Source organism: Rhagoletis pomonella, unplaced genomic scaffold, assembly GCF_013731165.1.
Source record: "Rhagoletis pomonella isolate Grant_MI unplaced genomic scaffold, Rhpom_1.0 Rhpom_scaffold_00004, whole genome shotgun sequence".
In the NCBI taxonomy this organism is placed as follows: domain Eukaryota; kingdom Metazoa; phylum Arthropoda; class Insecta; order Diptera; family Tephritidae; genus Rhagoletis; species Rhagoletis pomonella.
Genome location: NW_023458558.1, coordinates 78,432,864 through 78,441,577, shown reverse-complemented (window position 1 = coordinate 78,441,577; position 8,714 = coordinate 78,432,864). Strand labels below are relative to the sequence as shown.

Genomic DNA, 8,714 nt, shown 5'->3' with positions numbered 1-8,714 from the left:
TATACATTAATAACACGACATTTTAAAATATGGTTATCAAACGAACGAGTGTTAAGAAATCTTTAAGCTGAACATTTGTTTTTTTTTTTGTTGAAAAAATTAAGCTAAATAAGTTGAGCTAGTTGAGTAAGTTAAATGGATTGTCAAAAGATGGGTATCAATAGAAATGGGTTTGAAAATAATTTATTTCTAAACTGTATTTAGGAGAGTTGCCATGTGCTTAAAAAAATTAAATTCAACTTAATTGAAATATGTATAACAATGCTAGGCGAAAGATTTTAGTTTGAAAGTACTTTTAAAGAGGTTGCCACCTGTTTGAAAAGTCGAATTTGTTTTATTTATACCAAAGATACATAAATGAAATATTGAAATATTAGTGTCAAACGAAAAAGTTTTAAGAAAACTATAGGCTGATAATATTTTTAATTATAGTTGCCATGTATTATTTATGGAGGTCGTCACCTCTGGATCGTTTAAAGATCGACCACAAGGTCTAAAAATTAAACACTAGTCACCTAGGTGGCATTAAGCATCGGTGACTATAATATGCACGGTTTCTTATACATTCCTGAAACGGTAATTGATGCGAGGGCGTCGCCCTCTGAATAAAAATTAAAGATGTCCTGAAAGAAACTTCTATCCTTTATTGACCTTGAAAGACTAAAAACAAATATAATTAATACACTCCAGATCTAGTGTATATGCGATAGGGATAAAACGATACTAATGCTTAATCTTTCTAAGAAAAAGTTTAAGTTTTAAACATGTTTTACTAGGATGTCCACCCAAAATACAAGAAAAAAGTGTAAAGTCCGATAAGTTGTTTTTAGAACGTCCACAGAACTTTTTTAACATAATTTTCTTCTTTTTTAAGTACGTATTTTATTTGTTATACATAAATATTTATTTTGTGCAAAGAGAAAGCGATTGAGATCAAAACCATTAATTAATTAATAAAAGTTATCTGTCTTACAACACTGTTCAACAGCATTTTTTCGGAGTAACAACGGTATATCTCTGAAAGAAGTAATCAAAGTTATATTGTAGTGTAGGCATTTATATCGCTAGCTTAGAATGAAAAGTTGCTAAGTCCATTTGTAGAAAATTTACAGTGGGGGAAAAAAACTTTTCAAAATATTTCCTCCAAGAATTTTTGCAGAAGGTTCCGTTGCAAATTAAAATTTTTTGTGAGCTTATGGATTTTGCTGTGCCTCTTTTGGACTTAGTAAATTAGCCTTTAATTGAATATAAACGGGAAGAAATAAAACAAGCACGTTAGTGAATCCTTTTAGAGACGTTGCGTTTTTAATTTAACTTGCTTCCTATAAGCAAATATGAGTTTTCACAGAAAGTGGACTTAGCAACTTTTCACTTTAAGCTAGCAATATGTTAATGACATGATAATTGGTCTTTCTTTCTAGGACTCTATTTTCATTGGCAGCTCAACTGCCACAAATTTAGATAAAAATAATAGTCCGCTAATAATATTCTCACTGAATCGGGTTTCGATACAAGTACTTTCTTCCGATACCTACTCAGTACTCGGTTCGTATCGGGTCTGTACTTGTATTTCCTAGTATCGTTTTGTCCCTAGTATGCGATAACATGCCGTTTGTTTAAGTGAAATTAAATTTTGTCGCATCGTGGTTATCTCAGTATATGTTCTGAACCAAAACTTCAACTTCAAATCGGTACGGTATTTAGGTCAAAAGGAATAGATTTAATGGGTATGCGTATCGAATTTCGCTAAAGAAAATAATCTCTCATACCCTAATGTGCACACATACGGACATATACATATCACGATTGAGAGAATACAAAGGTTGCGCCGATCTCGGTACCGCTATTTTTCTCTTAACGAATTTGACAGAATCGTTGTTTGCATGACGTCACACTGGTGCAACTTGTTTACGTTTTCCTTGCAACATTTTTTCTTCTTCTTCCATTCTTGCTCACGTTTTGGCATTTCTCTCTCGCAATTGCACCAGTGTGACGTCACACAAAAGTTATTCTCAAAAATCCTCTCTGATCGGCGCAATCTTGTATTCTATCATTCTTGTATACATATTATATATGTACATATCATTGAAAAATTCATTTTCATATCAAATTTTAGAACTGTATTTAAACCCCGAATACTGATAGATATTTAAAGAGGGAAAATTTAACCTTTCATTTTTATAAATAACTTAAAATTACATAACTCAAACGCCAAATATTTTATATGCTAAGTTAGCCTTAAGTATTTACTTTGTACAGCAGCCATCGGCTTTGCCTTAATATCACTGCTAAGTTGATTTTTACTTCAGCGAGTATGGACTAACAATTTTATTCGTATTTACCACTTTTCTTGTTTAGACTATGGTTGTTTATACTCTCTCTGTTGTCGCTCTCTACATAGTAGATTCCACATCGCTGGTTGAGTGTGGCGAGGTCAGGCCATGTGGTGAACATCGGCACAATGCGACAATTCAGTTGCAAATTTAGCGCTGAACTAAAAGGGTCTCCGAAAATTGGTGTTAGCGGCTCAGTGCTAGGCTGCGCATTGTCGCTGCAAAAGATTGCGGATATAGTAAAATATCCTCCGACAGGGTTTGGATGTTGATGCTGGCCATCGTTGCCAACACTAATTCGTTGAGTAAAAGGGTAACTTTTTACTAGGGCACGTCGAATGACAGTCAGTGCAAAATGCAGTCAAGAAAAAATAAAAAAAGGAAATCGTTGCAATCGAATCTATAAAATAAAAACGTCTTTATTAAAAGATTGTGTGGAAAACTATGAAAAATATATGATAAAAATGTCAATAACCATTCTAAGCAAAAGGAGGACATAATAATAATTTGCAAACATAGAAGCCAGGTAAGTACAAGAAAAATACATATGTACATACATAAATTTAAAATTTATAACATTCGGGAAGCTAATTGTTCAGTTTTGTGATAAATTTAATTTTAAACTGTGACGAAAAATACAAAAGCAAAAATGTTTGAAATAGAGAATGGACGCCTGCTATCATTGCGCAGTCGCATATCACATCAGCCCTGTATTTTTTGTCTTATTCGCTATTTGACTTTCCGCTTATATTTAATCTACGCTAACTCTACGTTGGTTCGATACCTACATTATTTTTGTATGAATGTGGTAATATGGCTCAGACAACAACAACACATTCGATGCATACAAACATATATACATATGTGCGCACATATGCACATACATACATATACACAAGTAGTACATACATACATATGTAATAACATGGACGTGTGTGCGATATTGTTGATTGGAAGTTATAACATTTCAGTGCCGACAGGACTTTTTAAACGCACGACTGATCTTCTGTATATTCTACAGCCCTTTCCTTGTTAAATTTCCCGAAACACTCGCTTAAGCTCGAAAGTACAGCGAGTAAGTTCATTTCATCCACTTTTGATTCTTTATATCGTCGTTTAAAACAAAACAGCGTATCAAGAAAATGCAAAACCTCGTCTGTGAGGTTGCCTTATGGCCCTATTATGTATGGCGCCTGATAGCCGATGGGCAACCATATACATACCTACTAAAATTCGCATTACGTATGGCAACCGGCTATTGGCTGTGGTAGCTCTTATGACGATTTTGTTATTTGTTTACATAAATTGTTCAACACATTAGAGCAAAGTTGCAAATTCCTTCGAAATGTATGTACATGACAAAAAGGTGAATTCGGATGGTGTCTGCGCTTTTCTGTATACTCAGATTAATCGCCATACATAATATAAAGCAGGATACCCGTAGCCATGGCTACTAGATCAGCAATTAGACACCAGTCGCCTTTCGTAATAGGGCCATTAATTCATTTTATAGGAGAGAGTAAAACTAGTCTTATTTCAAAACGGTTATTTCTTTTATTCATAACTATACCTTCTTATTTCTAGGCATCGATATTTTAGTATGAATGGATAAGGGCCTGATGCCAGGAGCTACGAGGTTTTGCAGAACCACGATACGCGGGTTTTGTACTAAACGACGATATGCTCTTTCAGCAAGGCATCTAGTTAAGGTCCTTAGTAGAAGAACGGTCTATCGCCGCGACTGTCAACACTTCATTAAGAGATAGAGTTGGAGAAAGCATCGATGGCACTATCAATGCATCGATGTTTTTGCATTTTTGTTAAACATCGATCGACATCAACTTCACTTACATATGTACATATGTATGTATATCTCCTAGAATTTTGCTATCAACTCTAACCAACTACCGGATGAGCTAGAGACTTGAAACTTTAAACTTAGCGCAAAACCCGATGAAAATGTAATATGAAATTCAAATTAATTCACTAGGTGGCGCAGGTTTAGAGATGTTTGAAAACCCCGTCCGATATATATTTGGAATGCATATATATTACTTTCATGGAAATAGTTCCACAAAAGGTCTTTTTGATTTACTTTATTTGCAAAAACATATTTATAGTCAAAATTAAGTTCATACTTAAAGTCACTTGTGGCTTTTTTGACATAATTTTTAATGGGTTATATGTTAAAAGCGCTACAACTAACTTTAAGTACCAACTTTGACTTTGAACGCAATATTTTTTCACAAAAATCAATGTTACATCGATGATTTGCTTTAAACATCGATGGTAGCAAACATTGATGTTTCTCCACCTCTAGTAAGAGAGCCAACAACAATTCCTAAATTTTCCGCGGCGAAATGGTCAGTGAGAGAAGTAATCGTAATTGAAATCCACCCTTTAACAACACCTACTTTATACACACATACATATGTATAGTCCCAGCCTGCAACTAGGCGATGACACTTGTTCGGATTATTAATTTGTCATTTATGTATGTATACTGAAATAGTATTAACAGAGAAACTAGCGACAGCAGTTAATGATAGCATTACCGTTAGCAGTTAATGTTAACAGTGAGCCGGGCATTTCTCGCAACACTAAAATTTCCCAGTCTCATTACAATCCATTTCGCCGCATTGTATTTTGGCTGGGCTGCAAGTTCTCATGATATCTTCCGCACCCTTCTCTCATGACCCGCCGGAAAGCATGGAAACCTTAAACCATTTAAATTTTGCAACCCCGCCACCTCCAGCCTAAGGCAACGAGTAGACAGGGATGACTGTTTTCCGCAATGCATGTGTATACGTACACATGTTCATACATATATACATATGTATGTATGTGCTATATTTCTCGCCTGCAATGTGCGCATAAATGAGAGATTCTTGGTTCCTAAGCGTGTATGCGTGAAAATAACCATTTTCAATTGTATGTGTTCATGTGTGTAACATGGCGGAGCTATTGAGCAGAGCAAACCTTGTTTGAGGTGTCCATTTTTAGGGAAGGTCATTTATAAACGAAAAACGCGCGCATATCCGAGTGCTGATTTAAGTTCTTATAGTTTGTAACAGTGATTAATTTAAACCACTTATTAAAAATTATTAGCTTAAACAATAATTTTTACACTGAGTAATATACATACATACATATGTAGCTGTACATATGAAACATATTTACATACATATTTCACTATTAATACAATACAAATAAAAAGCAGTTTAAACTCGGTTTGTTATTTCAAATTGTTGAAAGTTGTATGTATTTATGAATGTATGTACATATACATACATACATATATGTATACTCATATGTATGTAAACTAGGGTGGTCCTTAAATGTATGAAGCACATTTTTACATCAGAATTCCTAATAGCCCAGTTATGCATACTTGCACTGCTATACCATTTTTACGTAAAGAGCAAACCCCAGAATTGTACATGTGAAGTGCTATGCGTTAGGTAACCGCTTACACGCAAAGCCCATTTAACAGATTCTTATGTGACAACTCTCATGCAAAGCTAAGTATGCATAACTGAGTCTCAACCCCTATGTCGATGCTACTATAGTCGAAGATATCACATATACATTTTGGTGACGGTTAAGGCGGGACTAAAATTTTTATGTGATATCTTCAACTTTAGTAGTATCGATTTTGGGTATTAAATGCAAAAAATATTTTTAATTTTTTGAGTCTCCATGGAGCATCTGGGCTTGGATCCCATTGCGACACGTCTTTACCGACTCTAATCGGTACCAAAATTTATATCTGATATCTTCGACTATGAGTTGGCAAAAAAATTTATTTTAATTTTTTGAGTCTCTATAGAGGAACCTGAACTAATGTATACACATGTACAATTGTTCTAAAAAAACATACCGTCACTAGACGCGAATAAAGGCACGAGCTCAAAAGTTAACCGCAAAAAAAGACACAAAAAAACTTTAGCGAAGAAAGGCGCTCAAACCTGGGGGGCTACTCTGTAATGCGATACGACAGAGAAATGCGATGTGATAGGCAATCACCCCTGTGTATTACTTACGATGTGTTTGCGCGAATGCGAATCATTTGTTTTCGCATCGCATTACAGAGTAACCCCCCAGGTCGACGGCGAAGAAAGACGCCTTAACTTATTTTCTCGGTCAACTACATTTGCTGGTGAAATAGTATGTATGTACATTCCACAAAAAGTTTTTGGGGAATAATGCTGAAGTGACAGTCCTTGGCCGTAAACTAGGTTTACGCGTCTTTTTTCGTCAATGCGTCCTTTCTCGACGTCAAAACATAGGCGCGCCTTTATGCGTGTCTAGTGGCGATACATAATTTTAGAAATGATTTTGTCAGGATATCTTTAATCTTTTTATATATCGCACGTTTAATAATATAGAAAAGTTATTCAAAATTTACATTTTCAGAATAAGCTTAAAAAGAAGAATATGTGCAGTCTGACAGATAACTAAACTTCACAAAAGTGGCGAAGATACATATGTGTCTTTTCATCTGTCTTTTTAACCGACTTCAAAGAAGGAGGTTATCAATTCATCAGAATATTTTTTTAAATGTACAGTATATTTTGCTTTGCTGCCTCTATGCTTACGTGCACATTTAAGATACCTACCCCAAAATTCGCATCAAAAGCATTATTTTTAACATTTATAAGGAAACTGCTCCGATAGATGCATTCAACATACCTGCACCTGCACTGGCCCTACAATTACCTAATTTTACAACATTTTATATATTTTGCTCATCTCGCAGAACAACGAAAATGGCTATCAATTTATGTAGTTATATAGATAATTAGATAACATTCGGTAAAAATTTCGCTTGCAGTAATTTCTACTTGGTAAGTGCTCCGCCAATATTTGGTTTCATAGGGATTCGGATTGAAGTAGTAAAGAAAATTCGCTTAAGTGCCTTTTTCGGTTACGTGCACAAGTTTTTCGTTCAAAGAAGGATGTGCAGCTAAGCAAAATATACTGTACATCCATTTGTATGCTGCTGGATAACTTTGGACTACGTCAACCGCATTCTGTTATTATTTTTTTCGAAAAGGTGGTACCTCAATGGTGGTCCCGATTAATGTGTTATGCAGAAATTAAAGGTGCTCCTAAATTTTTATATGAGCATTAAAGTCGGTTGAGTTTTTTGTGTTGAAATTACTTGCTTTGTACTAATTGTATGAACTGATCAAACTTTAACTGCGTTTTCCCACAAAATTAAAATTTATAAATACCTACTTCCATCGTACATTTCCCTGAGCAAAAACATTATCAGCTGATTGCCAAAAAATGCTAACAGCTGAGATCACTTGTTTTTTAGCATTTGCTGTTATCTTTTACAATTTCTTTCATTTCTATTACAATTTCTTCCATTTATATTCAAATTTATTCAAAATACACTAACACACTGAACCAAAACCACAATACACTAACCAAAACACACCTATAGCCTGCCAAATGCATTAATTTTTTAATACACAGTATTTTAATGGTAACTATATACATACATATATAAATTCAAAAGTTGTTTTTGTTTTATATTATGCTCTAATCATGGGCTCCGACCGTATACTTAGTTTACATCAGTGATTCCCAAAGTGGACCAGGTGGACCCCCAGGGGTCCACGGAAGACTCGACGGGGGTCCACGGCGACGTGAAAAAAATATGAGGGTCCATGAGTTGTAAATGGGGGTCCACGAAGATTTATCTGGTTTCGATGTAAATAACCAAAATAGTTGCTTGATAGCCTCTTTATTTAACTTTAATTTTTTTGAGTGTTGTATAGTGCTCTTGACGCACTGCTGCACTTACCGTCACTTTTGTGTTTTCATACGTGGGGAAACCTTAAAGGCCACCTGCAGTCTAAAAAGAGCCGGATGCTGGTATGACAATGAGTGAGGCGCGGCGAAAATTTCTGGCGGCAGAAATTTAAGCACTTGTGTCTTTTCAATGCTACAGGATAGTACGCCACCATTACCTTTGTTGAAGAGATTCTATAATGTGGAGTTCCCTGAGACCGAATGCTGGTTTGATTCCATCACTGAGACCGGACTCACACATTGTCGAATCTTCACTGATGGCACCAAAACTGACTCTTGGTCATGATCTGGGGTCTTTTTCGAGGTTAATGGAGATAAGCTTCACTTTTCTGTAGGGGAATATCTTCGGTCTTTTCTTTTTCTTCTTTTTTGGCGCTGTAACTGCCTAAGCGATTTTGGCCGAGTTCAGCAAAGCACGCCAGTCGTTTCTCCTCTGTGCCAACTGACGCCAATTGGAAACGCCAAGTGAAGCCAAGCCCTTCTCCACCTGATCTTTCCATCGCAGTGGGGCCCTCCCTCTTCCTCTGCTACCACCAGCGGGTTCCGAGTTGAATACTT

The 8,714-nt window shown here is 35.6% G+C and overlaps 1 long non-coding RNA gene across 1 annotated transcript in view; it reads left to right on the top strand.

Annotated features, from left to right (window-relative positions):
* Positions 1 to 2,494: 2,494 nt before the first annotated feature.
* LOC118738594 overlaps positions 2,495 to 8,714 on the top strand; it is a 94,324-nt gene continuing 88,104 nt past the window's right edge. Inside the window, exon 1 of the long non-coding RNA XR_004992903.1 lies at positions 2,495 to 2,859. This is a non-coding gene — a long non-coding RNA (uncharacterized LOC118738594). The remainder of the gene's footprint in view (positions 2,860 to 8,714) is intronic.